Source organism: Coturnix japonica, chromosome 3 (assembly GCF_054131305.1).
Source record: "Coturnix japonica strain WE chromosome 3, WE-NBRP24, whole genome shotgun sequence".
Lineage (NCBI taxonomy): Eukaryota > Metazoa > Chordata > Aves > Galliformes > Phasianidae > Coturnix > Coturnix japonica.
Window position 1 is genome coordinate 88,250,460 of NC_140665.1, and position 20,761 is coordinate 88,271,220.

At 37.3% G+C, this 20,761-nt stretch overlaps 1 protein-coding gene and 1 long non-coding RNA gene across 4 annotated transcripts in view; one reads left to right on the forward strand and one right to left on the reverse strand.

Annotated features, from left to right (window-relative positions):
• MYT1L (myelin transcription factor 1 like) overlaps positions 1-1,996 on the reverse strand; it is a 274,007-nt gene extending 272,011 nt beyond the window's left edge. For both annotated transcript variants that reach the window (XM_085543910.1, XM_032443417.2), the window contains exon 1: positions 1,929-1,996. The gene's annotated coding sequence lies outside the window, so the exon portion shown is untranslated. The remainder of the gene's footprint in view (positions 1-1,928) is intronic.
• On the forward strand, positions 322-20,009 carry LOC146761550 (uncharacterized). Of its 2 annotated transcripts, XR_014944908.1 has the most exons (4): positions 322-1,464; positions 12,937-13,016; positions 14,318-14,416; positions 17,395-20,009. It is a non-coding gene; the product is annotated as an uncharacterized LOC146761550 (long non-coding RNA). The 2 variants fall into 2 exon arrangements; XR_014944907.1 differs by lacking the exons at positions 12,937-13,016; positions 14,318-14,416; positions 17,395-20,009 and adding an exon at positions 1,950-2,511 and having other exon boundaries at positions 507-1,464.
• The last annotated feature ends 752 nt before the right edge of the window (positions 20,010-20,761 follow it).

Consider the following 20,761-nt stretch of genomic DNA (forward strand, 5'->3'; position numbering starts at 1 on the left):
CAAATCCCCGGCATATGACCTTCTGTTAAATAGATAAAAAAAAATTTGCTTATCAGTCATGCAAATGAGGCTGAATTCATTTTCCACAACAGATGGCCTCATAGATAATGATGATGGAAGAGAGAAAATTGAATGTCTCTCACAAGGTGGTCATGGCAACCGAGAGCAGAATAATATCAATAATAAGCTCACTGCATAATAAGGTTGTCAATCCCACAAATCAAAGTCTCCAGCTAAATCAGGTATCCCACCCCCAGCTAGTTATCAGGTAAATAGAGAAATAGAGAGCATCCTTTTTCTTTTTAGACGAGGAGCTGTGAAACGAAATGGTGGCTCCAGCGATTCCATGGTACAAGGGGAAGGCAGGAGCAGAAGAGATTTTTCTCTCCTAATTGTATTTTATTTAATTATTTGGGGAGGGTGGGGTGGAGGGGGACTGGGTTTTGGGGTTTTAACTATTTTGTTTTTAATTATTCCCACAGAGTTTTTATTTGGCTAGGGGTGCGGGGTCTGTTTTAGTTTGTTTTTTAATAGCGAGGCTGATATTTTGAACTCATTCTGCTGCCGAAGCCTTGTCTCCCCTCCCTGCGACTGATGTGAAGTGCTGCATTGATGCAATAGCAGCTCGCCTCAGGCTTCCACCTTGGCTCCCAGGGGGCCATCCCGCAAAATGAATCAGCAGCCATCCTGAGCAGACTGATTAAAATGAAAATGGCAAGGCACATGTCTGGGCGGAACTAGAGCTTGAGCTGCACTGCCTGTCTGGCAAGCATGCTCAATATAGCTTTTGCTAATAATGGCTTACCGCCTTTCATTTTTTAAAGGTATTACCGTCACCCCTTCCCCCACTCCCCAAACAGTCAACGGTGCTGGGGGATTTTCCCCCCTTAATTGTACACTGCTTGCAGTGATATTTTGCCAGAATGACATACAGTGATTGTGAAAAGACATTTTCCTTGCAAGGATTTTCTTCGCAGATGTGCTGAAATACAAAGACGACATATTAACATGCAGCTATAAATTATTCCCAGATATTAGCTGGGAAAGAAACCTCAGAGGAAGAGGAAAGCTCAGTCACTACCATAAACATCATTTTTTTCCCCCTGTTTTTACACCTCAGCTTGCAATGGCACCTTGTGCATTATGCATCACAAGAAAATGACTGCCAGTAAATGCAGAGCAGCTTCCTGGAGCTTTGTGTGTGCTGCGTTTGACAGACTCTGAGCTGAATTTCTAAAGACCACCACCCCACACACACACCCCAAACAGATAACTGGGTGCACAGAGAAAGAGCAATTTAAAGCGGGCATCTCCTGTACTCCTTGGATGAAACACTTAACATTTTGCAGACAGCTTCGTTGTGCAAAGCAGAACAGCGAGAAAACATCGATCCGAGCATGCACAGGATCTGAAACCTTGGAAGAATGTTGTTTCGTGGGGATTGCTCTGCCTGTTTTTGTTAAGGTTGGTTGTTTTTTTCTTCTTTCTTTTTTTCTTTCTTTTCCTTTTTAAGCAAACAGCACGGTGCCACATCTCTGGTAATCGGTGAGTATGTGCTGTACGTATGCACACACAGCCTGATGTGCCTTCCATTAATTTCTGTTTTCAAGTTGTCCTGGGATTTTTTTCTCTGTCTTTTTTTACCCCAATGCCCCCTCCCTTCCCTCCCCGCCTTCCTCCCCTCCATCCCCCCTTTCCTCCCCCCTCGCACTCTAGCCCTGTTACTGCAGTGTGAACCAGAAATCAATAGGGCTGCTCTAATGGAGGTTCCAGCTGCAGTTGGCTGTGCAGACACACGCACACGCACACACACACCCAGAGACACTGACGTCTGTGCAGCTTTCTCAGCCGATTGGGCACCACATCGGATGTTCTGTGGAGCAAAGAATAGGAATCATTTACAGTCTGCTAAAAAAAAAATATGGTACCTTGTATTTTCCTGTCTCCAGGAGAGCCTGGCTGAGCTCGCCATCCAGTCTGGCTTCAGCGCATGAGTGAGAACACCTCTCCAGTGTATGTGCAGTCACCGCAGAGTAAAAGATGACACCCCGAGATTACCATGTAGACTGCTGTAGCACGGAGCCCTGCAATTCATATGGGATGTTTTCATAGGGTTAAAAATTCCTATCAGAAAAGATAAGAATGTGAACACAGGAAAACAGACATGAAAAATCAAAGTGGTTTAATTGATAGATTAATGGAGCTCTTGTGCCCTTTGATGCGTTCGCAAGTATTTCTGAGCTCTGAAGAGTGTTTTAATGAAAGCTGATTTTTAAAGGCTTTGTTAGAAATTATGCACTGAAAATTTACTACTGCACTGTAAGTTGCTGCTTGCTTCTCCTTCCTTCAATAGAAGAATATTTCATTTGGTAACGATTAGCTTCAAGCTTGATTTCCGAAAGTCTTTAAGTAATATTTTTGTATTCAAGCATAAAACTACCTATTGTTACTAAAACATGTTTACTTGAGTTGTTCCCCTTTTAAACAATAAAAAGCAGGCTGTGTCATTTACCTGATCTTGTAGCTGTTTATCTCTGAAACAAGAAACCACCATGTTGGTGAATGTATAAAAATAATCTAATTCTCTGCTCCCAAGATAAGGTATTCCTGGGATCTGCAGCACTGCAGAACACCTCCCCCACCACCCTGTCAATGTATTTCAACTTCAGTATATTGACAGCAACTGCCCCAGCCTGAGTCTGGCTCCAGTGAAGCATTTATATTCCTTCCACTCAGCCCTGTGTCTTTGCAGGGCTCAGGATGCCAACCCAGGACCAGCTCTGGAGAAATAAAGGCTGGGAAAATGAATGAATCATAAAGCCATATTGCACGGCAGAGTCACATCCCAGTCTGTGTTCTACTGTTCATGCTTATGCAAGCTTTTAAAAAATGTGGTTCAAACCCTACAAATGATGGCACGTGTCAGGCTACTAAGTAATAGATTGTAGGACACCATCAAACAAAGGGGGCCAGGAAGCACAGAAGTTCACCTCTCTTCAACATCAGCGATTACTCTATCACAGTAACCCCTCCCCAAATATTTATCTAATCTCTGCTTTAATTATTTATACTGGTTGCTTTTTTCTGCTGTCCTTGGCAGTTTGGAGCACAAATTAACCGTTCTCTGTTTCTCTGTATGGAGACATTCTGCCTAAGGTTTTTTCATATTCTTTCTGCCCGATCCTTATTAAATATTAACCCCTTTTCTACTGGATAGAAATCTCAAGCTGCACAAGGATCATAATTTCTCTTCATTTAAAATGTGTCTGCTTTTATAAGCTACTAGATATATTTCACAGCCTAGCAGCACACTGCTTACCAGACTGGTAAACAGAGCATGATAGGGAAAAGTTAAGGCATACAGTGCAATTATTGTCCTGGAATATGAAATTGGAGTTTGAAGTCTATAGGTTCTATATGCTGAACCTATATACTCAAATGTGTCTCTTTTGTATTATTCTTAAGAAGCAAGCAGACATCCTCATAATGAAACAGGAAAAATGATACTTCTTGGTTGACACCGTATTAATTAATAATAGGGAAAATAAATGATGGAAAATGCCCAGGGAAAGAAAGCACTTACAGTGCAACTAATCCTGACATTCTCTAGTCTTTCCCATCTTTTCCCAATACTGGAATTTAGCATGCTTAGAAACACCAGTCCAGGGCATAATGATAACCGCTGAGCATGAGCACTTACTGAGTATGTGTGGATTGGGTAACTTCTTTTTCCATCTCTAGTTGAGAATTGTTCTGACTGTAACAGCTGACTCCTGTGAAATCTCCAGTAGAGATGGAGGCTGGGCACCACAGCCTAATAGTTAACTAAGTACTTTGTAAGGATTAGCCACAAAAAAAAATGGTCCTAACAAAGTGTTTAGCGCATACTGGCTATTCCAGTAGCTAAATCTCCATGTCACCATACATGAGAGTATCTGAAAAACAATCTTTCTCATTCCATTAAAAGTCTTGCCTTTTCACTGATAATCTCTGATATTTTCCAAAATTTGTGACTTTTGTTAGAACAGCAGGTTACTACTGATCATACCACATTCACTAAGGCCGTGTAAAGATCACTCTGATGAAACTCAAAGGAACATCTTGCAGACATTGCTCCAGCACAACAAAGCACAGGGACATGGCGGAAAGTACACCTTAATAAGAATAAGTGGGCTTCACTAGAGAAATCAGACAAAAGATAATGCAAGTAAGGCTCAGAGAAATACAGATTATTTTATTTCAAGCAAATCTTGTCTCAGTCATAAGGTTATTCACAAGATATTGCACACATTGTACCCATGCTAGCAATGCACAAATGGGGCATAAGTATTTTTCAGTATATGTAAAGTGCTAGTACAATACTTTCTTCCCAAAGATATAAAGTTTTCCCACTATAATGGTCCACTGTCTGGTCACAAGGAACTACCATACAAAAGAGCATGTATCTGATTGCATATGTATGTGAAGAAATCTCCTAAAATATTGAACTGAAAGTTTGCTGCTTGTCTCCAAGCATGCATTGTCCAAATGTCAACAGCTATTAAAAACATAGGAAGAAATGACAGGGATCAAATATGCAACCCTCAATGAAATGTTGGTGACTCTTTCTAAACAAGCTAACCCACAACGTTACCCTTCCTGAGCATTCTCTATTAGAGCCATACATAACAGGGAACCATTTTGCCATACTGAATGGTACAAACACTCTTTCGCAGGAAAAGTATCTTACATATGACAGCTTCAGAATATTCACTCTGCAGCTTTCATGTGAACTTGGAAGCGATACCTCGGATATACAGCAAAGAACTCTGACTAACTAGTATTTTATATCCGTGTTGCTGTCCTCGTATGCTCAAAACTGCTGATGCTGTTCTGAGGGTGTTTCCATGCAGGCACATACATTTGCAAGCAAATTCTGCCCATGTTCCAAGATGACTGAATGCAAATCTGATCTGGAAGCTAGTTAGATATAGTCAAGTTAATAAAAGGCCCGCCAGCTATATGAATGGTTTGAGCTAGCTGATGACTATATGCACACAGGGTAGAAGTTTTAGTCCCACTAGATAATGAAACACTAATACATTTGACATAGGCGAAGGAATTAAAAAAAACTGATTGTAAAAATGGGATAAAATTGCAGAAGACAGTTCTGAACAACAACATACTTCAGTTTTTTTCTCATTGTCATCAGCCAGGAAGAGGAGCAGGTCCATAGAGATGTTAAAAACTGGAGAATTCACCAAAAAGATAAAAATAAAACAATTAAGGAATGGGAGAGAACAACTCATGGGAAAAGATTAAGAACTAAACACACAGACCACAGATATGAACTGAATGAAGAAAAGATAAAGCTGGTGAAAGATCTAAAACTGTCAAAAGGGTAAAAAAAAACCTGCTAAGGGTCCCCAGAAGGGATACTCCTACCCATATGTGAGGAGTCAGGGTAAGTTAAAATTACCAAATTTAATAAATGACCAAGAGGCACCGAACATTGTGATAGCATTCTTAGTAGAATAATACAAAGAAATAAAAGTCATTTACAATTGGACCAAATAAAACACTGGAAATTATACTATAGGGAACAATCCTAAAATGGCTGGGGAGTGGTTTAAACAATGTAGTAGGTCTTTTCAGCTTCTAATTTTAATGATTCCTAGTTATTATTAGTTGCTATCCCTATTTAAGTGATAGTCCCCATTGTAAACTCTTTGACTAAGTAAGAACATATAAAGGGAATTAGAAATCTCAAATGGTTAAAAAATGATAAACAAAGCTCCTTATAGAATGTTCAGATTTTTTTTCTAGTTTAAAAGGGAAAACAGAAAGGAAAAGAAATATCTGGGAGAAAGTAATTTTCTTCATTATTTTACAAATTATAAGCTTAAGGCTTTTGCAGCTCTTGAAAAACATTACAGTCCAAGGTACATGTTAAATACATGGGAGATCATTTCACAGGAATGTACAAAACTGGGGTGCAGTTTTAAATTGAAAAACCCATTATGTGCTTATCAGTCCTGTGTGCTTTTCCCAGTGATGACTTTACTTGGTCACAGAAACAAATGCTTAAACTCTTCCCTGAATCAGGACCTAAGCACCTATTGTTATTGATATTTCAGTATGATAATAATTCTGTAGCCTATGGAAAGTCTTGCTTCCTATTCCATATATATATACATATAATTGTATTGCTGCAGCAGTTTGGAGCTTAATCAAAGACTTCATAAAAGAATTCACAGAATCAACACTAAGATTAAAACTTATTTCACTGCTTTTACTATCCTAAGGTGTTCATAGCACACTTTTTAAAAGATATGACTTTGGAGAACAGACTTCCAGTAATAGAATCATAGAATCATAGAATTACCCAGGTTGGAAAAGAGCTTGAAGATCATCAAGTCCAACCACAGCCTAACCATAGTACCCTAACTCTAACAACCCTCTGCTAAATCATATCCCTGAGCACCACATCCAAATGGCGATTAAGCACATCCTGAGATGGTGATTCAACCACAGCCCTGGGGAGCCTATTCCAGTGTTTAACTACCCTTTCTGTAAACAAGTGTTTCCTAACATCCAACCTAAACTTGCCCTGGCGCAACTTGAGGCCATTTCCCCTCGTCCTGTCACTTGTCACCAGTGAGAAGAGACTTGCCGCACTCTCACTGTAAGCACCTTTCAGGTACTGGAAGAGGGTGATAAGGTCTCCCCTCAACCTCCTCTTCCCCAGACTAAACAGCCCCAGGTTCCTTAGCCTCACCTCATAGGGTTGATTCTCCAAGCCCTTCACAAGTGCATCTTCTAAGGGTTTGTGAAGAAATTTGGAGAGAAACAGCAGATTATAATAGGATGGGCCATAAAATGGGCATCATAGCAAAAAGGTGGTAAAGGAATGATTCACAGAGGGAAAAAATTCCAACAAATTCTTCATGGTAACTGCAGCTGAAAGGAGGATCACTTCAAGGTAAAGACACATACATGTAGGTAGGTTAAGTCCCATTATAATCAGTGGAGATTTGGTCAAGACAGTCAACCTTGCTTGAAAGAAATTCAGCTGGTCAGACAGGATGCACCTCTTCAGAGAGAGATGAACAGCACCCCAAGCTCCATCACGTTTCCTCAATCTCATTTTGTTGCAAGAGGAACTAAGATGCTGAGTATGTGTTCAGGACATTCAAATTAGGTTTCAGCTTCAGAGCAAGAGAACTTCACATAGATTCCTTCATCTTGCAATAAATATTACTCTTTATGGATGACTTTCTTTTGTAAGCAGAGATGTCTACTGCTACCTGACACAGCCTTGGCTTTCAGCTGCTGCTTCAGAGGGCACAGGTGTCCCTGTAGTTAGTTCTTCCTCAAAATTTTTGCCAGCCCTTTACAATTATCTAGGAGTGTCTTGAAGTGGCTAAGATTCCTCTACTTGTGTGACTGAATGCAGCCCATAATGACTCTCAGTATTTTTGCACTTGTTAATAAGGAATAAAAAAACAAAAGCAGAAATCTTCTGCCTCATTTTGCATATTTCTTCTGCTTTGTTTCCTTCCCCCCAGAGCTATTTCATACAGTACCTTTCTTTTCAAATATTTACTGTTTAATTACTAAGCTTAGTGTAAATCTCAAAAATATTCAATATTGCAAAAATATTCACAGGAAAAATGTACCAAAGACTTTAGTCAGGACACAGTGTAACACTACTATGTTTATAAGCTTAAGTACAATTTGATCCAGTACAGTCAATACTCTCTTCTGAGTTACAGTTAATATACAATTAGGAAAATAAAACAAGAGTAGATACTGATTATTTCCTTGGCATACACAGCACAACTCTGCCAGCTTGCATTGTATAGCTTGACCTATACAAAAATTTGCATTAGTATCATCATGCTCAATAGATAGGGAAAAGGAAAAGGATAATAGGACTACAGTGTGTGAATGTATCTAACGAGTGATGCAAAAGCAATTACTCACAATCCTCAACTGATGCCCAGCTAGCCACCAGCAAGCAGAGGAGAAAGGTGAGCTCCCACCCCCTTCAGAATGCCTCTGCATGATGTCAGATGGTATGGAATATCCCTTTGACCAAGTTAAGACAGCTGTCCTAATTCTCCTCTCTCCCAGTTTCTTATGCCTTTTGCTGCAAATGGCCTTGGCTCTGTACAACACTGCTTAGCAGCAACTAGAAACACTGGTGTTGTCAACAGTGTGTTTTCCTAAAATCAAAAACTTGGCGTCATAACTAGACACTCTGAAGAACAAATCTACCCCAGATGAAACTAAGACACCATGCCTCCATGCTCTATATCTACTCTTTCCTTAAACACCTCTGGAGTGTGGTTCCGTCACTTCCCTGACAACTCATTCCAATACTTAACTATCCTTTCAGAGAACAAATTCTTCCTAATATCCAATCTGAACCTCCCCTGGTGCAACTTGAGGTCATTACCTCTTGTCCTATCAATTTCTTTTTAAATCAATGCATTCTTTTCCTATTGCATGCTTTTAATGCCATAAATATTGTTCATTTGTTTGTGTAGTAAAATACACATATTTAACAATGTTTTTTTGCTTGCTTTATTTCTGATGTCTGGTAATCTCACTAGGAATCTTAATATGTATATTATATTGCCAATCATTCCTAGCCCATTTTCCATGACCTTCACACTTCCATATGATCATCAGTAGCATAACTCCCCTTCCATTATTTTTATGCCAAATAGAGAACTTCTGACTGTGGAAATCCTTGCAGGGAAACTATTGCTTACCTCTGACACCAAAAACACATGCAGCAGTCAAGGATGTGTTATATTTATATATATGCCTGCAGGTATAAGTGTGTGTGTATAGATATGTATGCACATGAATATGGATACACATACAGTTACCAATGGCAGAATATTTTGTTTTATTTCATTTCTTAATGTGATATTTAGATATTTTTTAAGGTCAGTTATAGGCACAGCTGTACACACAGACATATAGGACATCATGACTTCTTTACTACTGCATTTAATTCCATTTCTGGTACACAAGCCAAAAAATGTCATCCCCAGATCATCCCATTAGCCATCATCTCATGCTAAGAAAATCTCATAATCTTAAAATACGCATTGTTTGATAAGAAAATTTTATCTTGAACAGCAGCTGGCATTTTGATCACTATTAGAGTAACTATATGCCTTATTCCTATGGAAACCTAAGAAAGTAGTAAGGATAGGGAAGATCTAGTTCAGGTGGCAAAAAATCAAATGTTTTAACAAAGCACTCTGTCTTCCCTCCTTGTCTTCTCAATACCTAACTGCAACCATATTCTTTAAAAGAAGAAGCTACAGAAGGATGTGGTTCTTATCCTTGCATGGCAATTTATTAATGAGAATATTTGCTCAGGGTCTAAAGGTCTAGGGGGCTAAAGATGCCCTTCTAAGCTTCGAGATGTCAGATTGCTACGCTCTACATCTCCAAACAGAGGTGCTAGTTACTCCTAAGAAACACAAAGATTAAGTGGTATTTTAAAATAGGCAGACAGCATCACTCATTATCATACTCCTCACCTCTCCTCTCCCCAGTGCACATCAGTGAAACTATCTCCATAAACAACAACAACAGGCTGGAAAGTACCCTCAGCAAATGCTTGAGTGACACCATATTGTGCAAGCGTTAGAGAGTCGGTCTGCCATTTGGAAGAGATTTCAGCAGGCTGGAGAAATTTGCCATGAGAAATCTCATGAATTTAAATGAAATAAATGCATGATCCTACACCCAGGAAGAAATAATTCCAAGCCACATTCAGATGGAAGGCTGAAAGAAGTTCAGAATAAAAGGGCTGGAGGTCTTTGTGGACAGCCGAGCATGAGTTAGCAGCACGTCCTTGAGGCAATTAAGTTTATCTGCATGCCAGGCTGTATTAGAAGATGGACAGTAAGATGATAGAAAGGATTATTCCATTGTGATTGAGCTGTTGGAGGTTATTTCTAGAGCAGTTTTTATTTCTCGCCAGGGCAAGAAACATTTCCATAAATTTGAGCAAGTCCAGAGGAGGGTCACCAGCTTAAGAGAGCTGGAGCACAGAAAATATGGGCAGAGGCTGAGACATGTGTGTATATTCAGCTAGGAGGAAAAATGGCTGATGGAAGATTCACCCACTGCCTTCAACAATTTTAGAGGTGGTTACATAGAAGGCAAAGTCAGACTTTTCTCATAGATGCCAAAAATAGCAGAAGGGGCAGTGGTCACAAATGGCAACAAGGGATGATCCCATTAACCATAAGGTAAACATCCTTCATCAGGGGAACACTTAACACTACAAAGATTTCCCCAGAAAGTTCTAGGATTTTCAACTTTGAAGGTGTTCAGAATTTGACTGTGAAAGCTGTGAGCAAGTTGTGCTAACTGAAGCTAGGCCATCTTTGAATAGGGGGTGGAACCAGGTAACCTCCTGAGATCCCTTCCAACCTAAATTATTCAGTGATTCTAATCACATATTTAAAATTAAGGTACAAGGGCATTTTCAAAGTTAAAGTTCAATTTCCAGTTCCAAAATCCTTGTGTTAAACTTCAAAAAGATGTACAACTGTTTCTAACTATAATGCACCTGCTAGATAACAGGTTTGTAGTAATAATGCATGTAACACATGAAACAAACAAACAAACAGAATATTTCTATATAATCCCAAACTAAACATAATGAGTACAGACAGAAAAAAAAAAAAAAAAAAAGACATGGTTGTGATATAACTTGACCAAGATTTTATATATGTAAACAATATGTAGAATATATCTGAACTCAGATGTTTGTACTCAGAATGAACCAAAAGACAACTTGTCAACACTTGTTAACAAAAGCTGAATTAGCATAAGAACTTCCTGCTTATACAGTTCATATACCATGATGTTATTAAACGTGGAGAAAAAAAACTCAGCCAATATTCCTAAGCAACATAACAAGGTATGTTGTGTGAAAGGAGCCAGGGATAAAATCTGAGTGTTAAAGGAAAATACATCTTTCGAACAAAAGTGAAAGAAACATATAAAGAAAGAGAAGCGAAACAAATATATAATTGTTAAAGAAATAATGAGTATTGTGCTCAAGGGTAAGGATAAAGATTCCAGTACAAGCACATGATTCAAATGTAAAAGGTTTTCTAGAGAAGTGAAAAGTGTTCTCAAACCATTTCTATGTTTGAAAATGGCATTACTTGAAAAATGAAATAAAACTCTACAGAGTATCACATATACATAAGGCATTTTTTCATTCTGTTGGTTGAAGTCCATCTTTTAAGCCATCCACTATGCCATAGAATCATTTATTTTTTGCTGGATACTTTGCAAAAACAAGGACCGGAGAGGGAAGAAAATAGCTGTTTTCTCTAAGCATTGAAAGGAAATTGTTTTTAGACAGATCTGCACAACATAGTAGCTCAGTTTAAGCTCCTATATGACTATTGAGAGTGTGAAGGAACTTGGTGGTTACCCTAATAATTAAATAACTCTTGATTGCATTTACTATAATATCATGGAAGAAAGACCATCTAAGTCTGGTGCTTTTCCCTTCCAATTCATGATGAAATTGTTGGTCTTCTCTCATCTAAACATAGTTTACAGTTATTTTTCAAACTGTTACAGAAAGGGACTAAAGAAATTCTAGTAAGATACCTACAGGTGACCTTTAGGTGACTCATTCAAACTAATGGTTAAAAGACAAAATAATTCCAACAAAATAAATGGTGGATTTGCCATGGCAGTCAGGTTGGTTTCTGTTTCTTGGATCTTTCCTTTTTTTCCTTCCTTCTGGAAAGTATGAGCAACAATTGAACATAAACTGACAGCAGCATAAGAAATACACTCCAATTATGTTTTGTTACAATTCATATGAAAACTTTTAGCAGATAATAAAATAACATTATCTTTTACAGAATGATTAATTGAAGTTAATTATGTGGATAATCACTTATCCAGGAAAGACCTAAGATTTTGGAAGTCAGACAGAGCTGGATATCTAACTAATACCCTGGGATCTGGAAGTGAATAAATATTTCATCCATATAATACTTCAGAAAAGAATAAACTCCATCCTGGATATCAGTGAGAATATACCTGTTACAGAATTCCTGAGATGGTGGAAAAGCCTGATTTTTAAACATATCAGACACAAAAGAAATCTGCTTTGTGATGTATACATTTGACATCATCTTCAGAGTCCTGCTGTGATCCATCAAGATTTTCAGTGCAAAGTATTTGGAAAATATTCCACCTACCAATGGAAAGATAATCTGAACAGGTAAAACTAAGTTGATACTTTAAAACAGCATCACATTGATGGTCTAGGCAGAATTTATTTGGGAATGCAAGTTCTCATTTTTTTTATTTATTTATTTTTAAAATAAATAAAGTTTGCCAGTGTCTTGTGAAGAGTGTTAAGTTTCCACTATATGATGAAGGACTAAGAAGAACTTAAAAGCTTAAGAAATATTTAACTTTTAATTATGGTAAATTATGGCTTAATTGGTTATGAAAAGCATTCCAACTTATTAACTCAAAGTAATTGAACTTAAAATTGGTGCAGATTTTAGTGGGAGAAGGCCCATTATTTAAGAACCAGTAGATTAAGAGGAAAAGCATTTGATCAAAACTGATCATGTTACCACAGGCAAATAACTTACCAGCCATCAGCAGTATTACTGTAATTTGCCATGTGCTCTCTTCCAACTGCATCTAATTAGCATTTTATTTCAATATTCACAGTAAGTTATTATGACATAGCTTAAGTGAAGTGAATACAATCTATACTGCAACAGCAAACTAAAAATACACACAGTAGATTTAGCTGAGGTCCTGAAGCTCGTTATGTTATGGTAATCCAACCATTTGCAACATGTTTAATGTTAGCATGAATCTGGTATGTCTTCCTTGCCACATCCTCTTTCTTTTCCCTTTCCTCCTTAGGCAGAATTTCAGAATTGGGAAAATCAAAGAGGAGATAAATCACAGAATGACCATACGACCAGGATTTCCAGATGCCTGAGGTAAGTAGGATCTGGACATGCCTTGTGGAGATGATCTGTGCAATTGCTAACCATCTGCATCATGTGCGTGTGCTAGATCAGATGTGCGCATATGTAGCAAGTTCAGTGTGTGGCACACAGCCCACATTTCCCTCTGAGATTCCCTGGATGTGTGCCCATCCCTTAGTTCTGCATACCTCAAACAACTCCCTCCATTCCCTTTTCTTGTGGCATACAGAAAATTAAGAGAGTTCCCCTAAAATGTGAAAAGCATGGTAAGAGGCAGCAGATGAATATTTTTTGAACTTCATCAAAAAGATTGTCAACAATATTAGCTGTGAATTATTTACTGCAAACAGCAGCAACCTACTACGTACATACAACAGTACAACCAGTTGAGAAGAAACACCATACACTTCACCACAGTGAGCATTTACATAATATGGTGCAGGCACTATTATATCACTGATGTGACGCTTTTTGTAGTCCCTTGAGTGCCTCTGGCTTTGCAAAGTGCATCCAGCTAAATAGCACTTGTATGGCCCTAGGACATATGCCGTCTGGCCTCCTGCAGCCACTGCTCAATTGAATATAATGGAGTCATGCTAAATGACATAGCCCTCAGCATGGTAGTTGGAGGGGGCAGGCACAAGCACAAAGAATTAATCAAGCAAGCCAATTCTAAATTGTACAAATTCTGTCAAGCAAATATCTATAATATATTCTGTCATGGAGACTGTCAAAATGGGCTAAATCCACAGCTCAAGTGGAAACAGTACAGATACTCTAAATTACATCAATTATGGCAACATGGACTAACAGGGGATCTCTGCCTTATTTTACAGGGTTTAAAAAAAAACAACTTGATTCCACAAAGAGGCTTAGAAGCCACATTTTCTGCTCTACATGTCTTCCTCCATTCACTGAACTCCTTATTTATGTGTTTTGGGTTTGCTTTTTTTTTTTTTTTTAGTTAGTCTTTGGGTTGGGTTGTTTGTTTGTTTTTGTTTGGTTGGCTTTCTTTTTTTTTGCCCAAAAGTAAAAGCTGGTATTGTCCTGTTATTTCCTGGGCTGTCACTAGTGCCAGCATTGTCAATAGCTCTGGGAAAACGATTTGTTATTGAACACGTACCCTAAGGCTGTGCAAATGAACTGTAGCAAGTAGTTGGCAATTTTTTTCCCTTCTTCCTCTCCATAAGAAATAGTTTCACAATTTGCAGTTTCCATCAATTTCTTAATACGCAGATTTTCTGTAATTAATGCAAGTATCCAACACAGCAATATAATTATATATGAAATAAAAACTGCATTCATTTGATCAGGAATTTGCTGTACCAGAAGATTACTACAGTGTTTTCTGCAAATCTAAAGCACTTCAAATTACTTCACACAGTCCTGTTCTCCACTCCAATTAAATTAAGGTAAGAATTATTAATAAAAGCCTCAGAATATTGTTTTCAGGTTTTGTAATGGAGCTACAAAGACTTATTTTCAGTTAATGGGTAAACAGATGAAGAATCATTAGAAAATATTAGGATGGCAGATTTTCCAGTGAAAGAAAAAACGCATCCAAGTATAAATGAGATATAAACTGAAAGTGAAAAGAATAGGTTATAACCCTATCTCTGGAATGAACTTTTTATGCCAATGAAAGAGTTTATTTCTGAGCTTTGCTTTATTACCAACTATATGTAAAATGGTATATATAGATATTTACTAGTATCATTCACAATTAGTTAACAGTATTTAATATTTAACATTAACAAGTATCAGCAGAAGTGCTAATAAAACTGACTTCTTGCTGTTCTCAATCATCTGCTGGTACCAACATTGTAATATATATATGTTATATATATATATATTATATATATACATAAATACATATATATATAAAGAAGATATTAACAATCTGACTGGATTTCTGAACTCCTTGCATTTTAAAAAACATCTTTAAGGAAAACAAAGTAATCAAACTCTGGCTCAAACTGTACAGGACAAGTTTTTTCTGAAGCTGGTAAGATCTACGCTGCCATCATGTCAGAAATGCATAACAAACTGAAAATAAACATGAACAAAATCAAAAGCAGTTTAACATCACAAATATCATCTTGAGTTTTCTGTCTAAGAATAGTAAAATAGCACGTGATTGTACAACAGTGAAGAAGGTCAATCAAACATGCTATTATATGAAAATCTTCCATAATGTCCTCATGGTTAAACTCTCCTCACTTTATTACATAAATATATTGGTTAGTGTTCGTGAGCCTGTCTTGTGCAAAACAGACACAGGAGGCATATTCCCTCTGAGACAGGTGCACAGCATGTGGCTCTCAGCTGGGTAAAAAGAAAAGCATGCATATGCATGTTGCTGAGCATAGGGAGGAAGGAGAATGGATGAAAGTTGATCTGATGTAAAAGGAACATGAAATGAAAAGACATACAACGCATGAAAAAGGGACAGATGCATGAGCGTAGTAAGTGGAAAAGGAAGTTACGTGCATTGAAATGGAGAAAAATAAGTAGTAAGCAAAAAAAAAAATACTCTCCTCTTTACAGATATTAGAAAGATTGTTTTCTTCAAGTTGTTACTGGTTTATAGGGTATCATTTTTCTCAAATAAAACTAGAATCTTTCCCAAAAAGGGCTCTTTTGTGAATGAATTGAAAAACAGATAAAAGAGCTGAACTCAGTGCAGGTTCAGAGGGAACTCAAACAGAAGATGTACTAACAAGTTAGAAACGAAATCCTCTGATGCTGTTTACCACTTCATCTTCTGTAAAGTCCATCTGTACAGGAGCTCTCATTTCTGTACTAAAGAAGGGTTATACGACGATTAAAAGTGATCGTGTAAGCATTTTCTCAGTTCACTTGCAGCAGAAAATTTTCAGAAGAATTAGAAAGACAAGAATACTTGCAAACTGTATTCATTTGTTAGTTCTCTCCTAGGTACTCTACCTTTATTTATCCATGTTCCATAAGCAGCATGCTGTTTTTCTCTTATACAGTAAACCTTTCACTGCTTAAAGATCTGTGAAGGAAAATTAAGAGCCTATAGTTTCAAGTGAAGCTAAAATTCACCTTAAAGTCCAGTTGTGTCCTATCTTTGTGCAATTTGATCAGAATCTATGAAGAAATTGCTATGTTCTCTGCACTGTTCTGTTGAAAGTTTATGTATCATACCAGAGTCTATAAAAGTCATTAACAACAAAATAAAATATTTGCTAAAGTCACCATAGGAAATTACAGAATCAGTTGAGCTTCTTTATCTATTTTTAATAGGTAACATGAAGACTGAGATAGCCTCATACTAAATAAGCATTCTGTACCTGTAGTTCTTCACAACTAAATGGCAATTTCATATAAAATTCAAGCTAAAGAAAATTCAAATCAATGATATATAAAAGAAAGAAGCAACAAGAATATACTTTGAAGTAAATCTCTGTTGGTGCACACTTTAAAGATACTTCTAGAAGCATCAGCCACAGACATCAGATTCCCTCTTTTAGTTACTTTCAAGTACAAATTATTTGTAATGTTATAGAAATAATAAAATAAAACAGATATTCAAAGAACCATTTGCTGTTTGTCTCAATTTTGCAGATTTAGAAAGATTCTGTTTTTATTAAAAACATTAATTTTTCTGGATATGCATTAGAAAACCCATTTTATTTAAGCAATTTTTGCAAAACTGTACAGGAAAAGAACTGGCAGATACTTAGATTAAGATGATGTTGTCTAGTTATCTAAGAAAGTTTTACTTTTTTTTTTTTCCATAAATTACATACCATCCCCACATGAACTCTCACATCATATAATATAGAACAGAACAACAGAAGTTTAATGTCTTTTCATAGAAGTTAGAGTTAATGGGAAAGAAGTTGGCCACAGGGAAGACAAGAAGTGGGATCAGAACTGTTCTTCTCTAAAAAGGCCATTCACAGAACTAAGTCTTCCAATTAAATGTCCAGGTAGTATACAGAATAATAAGATAGATAAGCATAAAGGATCCAAACTGAACGTATATGTAGTGTTAGCACTATTACAGAGAAGCTGCTGTGAGATCCATGTTCAAATTTCTTGGGTTCCTCTAAGAAACTGTTCGCATAATGAAACTTCTGTTGGCCATATAAGCAATAGCTTGCATAAAACCCACAGTTTCATGGGCTCGATGGAGAAAATATTCATTGACTTCCCTTTTTCTTTCAAACCTACTTCTTACCTTACGTTGCTTTCCTCTGCCCTTCCCACACACTCTTCCCAATTTCCCCCAGCACTTTAGAGTACACAACATTACTTTCTAAACAGAACTGCTATCCTCCTTTTGTCCTCCACTTTCCAGGTAATGGTATATCTGTGTTTTCTTCTTCCTCTGTCAATTAACAACCCAATTTTTCTCCAGGTTCACCAAGATCCACAACACAAAACCTTCAAATACCATATCCCTGCTGCTCTCCTGTATGAGCAATTCATTTACAAGGATTAACTGTGATAAATTGTGTACTAATGGGAGAAAGTAAAGAAGGCAGAGCTGGACTCATTTCAGTGGTGCTTAGTGGCAGAGCAAGAGACAACGGACACAAACAGAAGCACAAGAGTCCCCACCTAGACATCAGGAAGCACTTCTGTGCTGAGGATGAATTAGAAGATACAATGTCTTTGCTTTATATGTGCATTCAAAGGAAGAGCAGGTAAAAAATTTAAAACATATTTCAAAGAGAAGCACAAAAAAAAAAAAAAAAAGTGACAGAAGGAGAATGTGATGTAGCAGTTTAATAACTGTGGGTCTGTGAGGAAAGGAACACACTTCTGTACTGGTTCAGTCTCAAATTACAAAGTGATTTCTTCATTCGTGGAATAGAAATAATGCAGAAAATGTTAAATAGCAAGATCCTATTTTTAGAAGAGTAAAATACTTGAAAAAGGGTGCAATACACACGAAGAGGGAGATATGCACTGACATCACTTGATGCAAAAGACTGAGAAGAGCCTAATAGCCTTTTCCTTTGGATAATCTATGATGAAATGACCATGCATGTACACACTTATCCAGAAGTTACATAACAAGTCAGCCACTCAATAGAGGTTATCATTTAAAAAGAAAGTAGATGTGAAAGCTTGCAAGCATTACTGCATTATCCAGAATGATTGCATGCACTTTGACAGAAGTCAGATACCAGCACTCTGTACATATAGGAAAGGACTGTGAAAGAAACATTACCCCTTTTTCTCCATATTATGTTCAAAGTATGAGAGTGGAGGATAGTCTTATTACGAAACCTAAGCCTAAGCTTTTTGGAAAGCTTTTCCTTTCTCCTAGCAAAGTATTTTGGAAGCGTTGCCTGGATCCCCTGAGGCTTTGACCAATGTGAGCATCTCTATCAGAAAACAACAATTTTCTCTAGAGATATATCAGAGACAGTTATAAGAATTTCCACTGTCAAAGCTTTTCTTGTCTACTCAACTATTATTGCTTTGATTTTAGTCATGACTGAAACTTGCTACCTGTCAGAGCTACTTGTTCCACTTACATGTTTGGAAATGGGTATGCAAATTCAGCTATTCAGTAAAATCATCCAAACTGGAGAACTGAAAACACAGGACATATATTTCCTAGAAATTCTAGCTATACTATGCATCCTGGAATATATGACTGTAATAAATATCTATTAAAACCTTTAAAGATGCTGTATTTTAATAGCAAGTGTTTTATGGTCCACAAATAAAGCAATATTTTTCACAAATAAATTTATGTATACTCAGAACTGTCCTGTGTTTACAAACATATTTTTCAAATGCAGACAAGTTTCACAATATTTTCTAAAATAATGTAAACTCCAGATACTTAAGAAAAAAACTGTGCATCTTAGTAAGAATTTAGAATCACACAAGATTTTTCCACTGGGATTAATCTTTCTTTAGATTCACTGTGGGGGGAAAAGAAAAGAAAAGAAAAAAAGACATATTGCAGTCATGCAAGTGCACAGCACATCATTGTGTCAGATCAGGTGCAGGAAAGGGGCAGTAATGAAGCCTCAAGGACAGATCCTTTAAGCTAGAGCCTTCCTCATACTCTAAGCAACGTCCTTCAGGCTTATCCAGGCATTCAGCTTTATGTGATGCTATGTCCTTGAGTGGCAGTAACTGTGGTAAAAATACAGCACTTGACAGTCTCCCTTTAGAGTGACTCATGTGGACTAAAAGAGTCATAGAATGGTTTAGGTTGGAAGGGACCTTTTAATAAAGCTCCTTGCATTTTACTTGAGATCAGTGGAGTTTTCTTAGTTACATTTCCATTTATTTATTTCTTTTTTAAAGAAGTTCAATGTCTTTCTACGAAATTTTTAGTTATATTTGAAGTTGCATATGGAATCTCTTAGTTTACAAACTAGTTGCTAACCCCTTCTCCTCTCCCAGCCTCAAAGAACTTTTAAAATTATTCCAAATCAAAGGATGAAATTGGGAAAAAGCAGCATTTTAATTTTAGGAGAGAGCATCTCTGCATGTGAGCTTCTACACTGTAAAAGCCAAGATGCTCTTCATTTCTGCTGATATAGTTGCCCTGCATTGTTCAGTACTGATGTGACTTGCTAGCTTTACCCGCATTCAAAACTTCACAATACCTGATATTTCACTTTAAAAGCTGGATCCTGCAGGCAAAGAGATGACTCAGATTCTTATATTTAAAGAAATCTGGCAGGATTGGTCACATTTTCCGCTGAAATAATTTTGGTGGGTTACAGATCCTAATGCTCAACCAGTCCATAAAAGAAGAGCTCATTGCATCCAAAAGAGCACTTCGAAGCCTTTTTTTTTTTAAAGGCTCAGAGCTTTATAGAAAACAACAGCAATAGCATTCTAACAGTAAAAAATGCTTAAAATATTGAGGAAATGTTTTTTAATTTTCATCATGATCCTTACGTGTTCTGGATTAGAAGTAATACACTTGTGAAATAATAGTCGTGAGGGTAAATATCAGTGCTTTCAAGATGCCCAAATAAATGCACTGAAGAAATACTTTGTTGGTTTTTGTTTTGTTTTTTAATCTCCTCAATTACCTAAAAGAGCCCGCTGACAGAATTACTGGTTTTGGGTGGAATAAAAAACGATTTGCCACATTCGCTTCTTGTAGGGCTTTATCCACAACTCCTTACTTCTTCACTTTACCTACCTATGCATACAAAGAAAACATGCCAGCCTATGGAAGCAGGCCAGAGAGCTGCCAAGCCTTTTTCCTGGCTGACTTTAATGGACAACTAATTGTATTAAAATACACCTGCACATGGACAGGGATCCTCAGATTTATGCAAATAGCCCTGAGACACATCCACCAAGCTGCTTGTAGAAAGTCAGATTTCAGCAGCAGAAGGTATCGCTTGTTGTCAGAAAAATACGAAGAAAACAATGAATCCCAAAACATTCCACCAGGAATTGAGTTAAATGGGGGCAAGAAGCAGCTGGCATTGCTCTCATGGGCTACAAGCATTGAAGAAGCCATTAGGTTATTTGAAGTCCTCAGCTTGGTTTCCTCACAAAATAATGACATTTTGAAGAGTTATTCTGGCCTCCTGAAGAGGCAAAACTTAGGGAACTAAATTTCTAAATCAGACTGAAAAGTCATTCAGAATGTCTTCTTACACTGTATGTTATCAAGAGCTTCACCTAAGAGAAAGTGTGAAAGGCAGAAACAGGCAGATGCTTCAGAATGACAAATGAGCACTTGCCAATTAACTTACTTCACTGATAACAGGAATGCACTGACTCTGTTA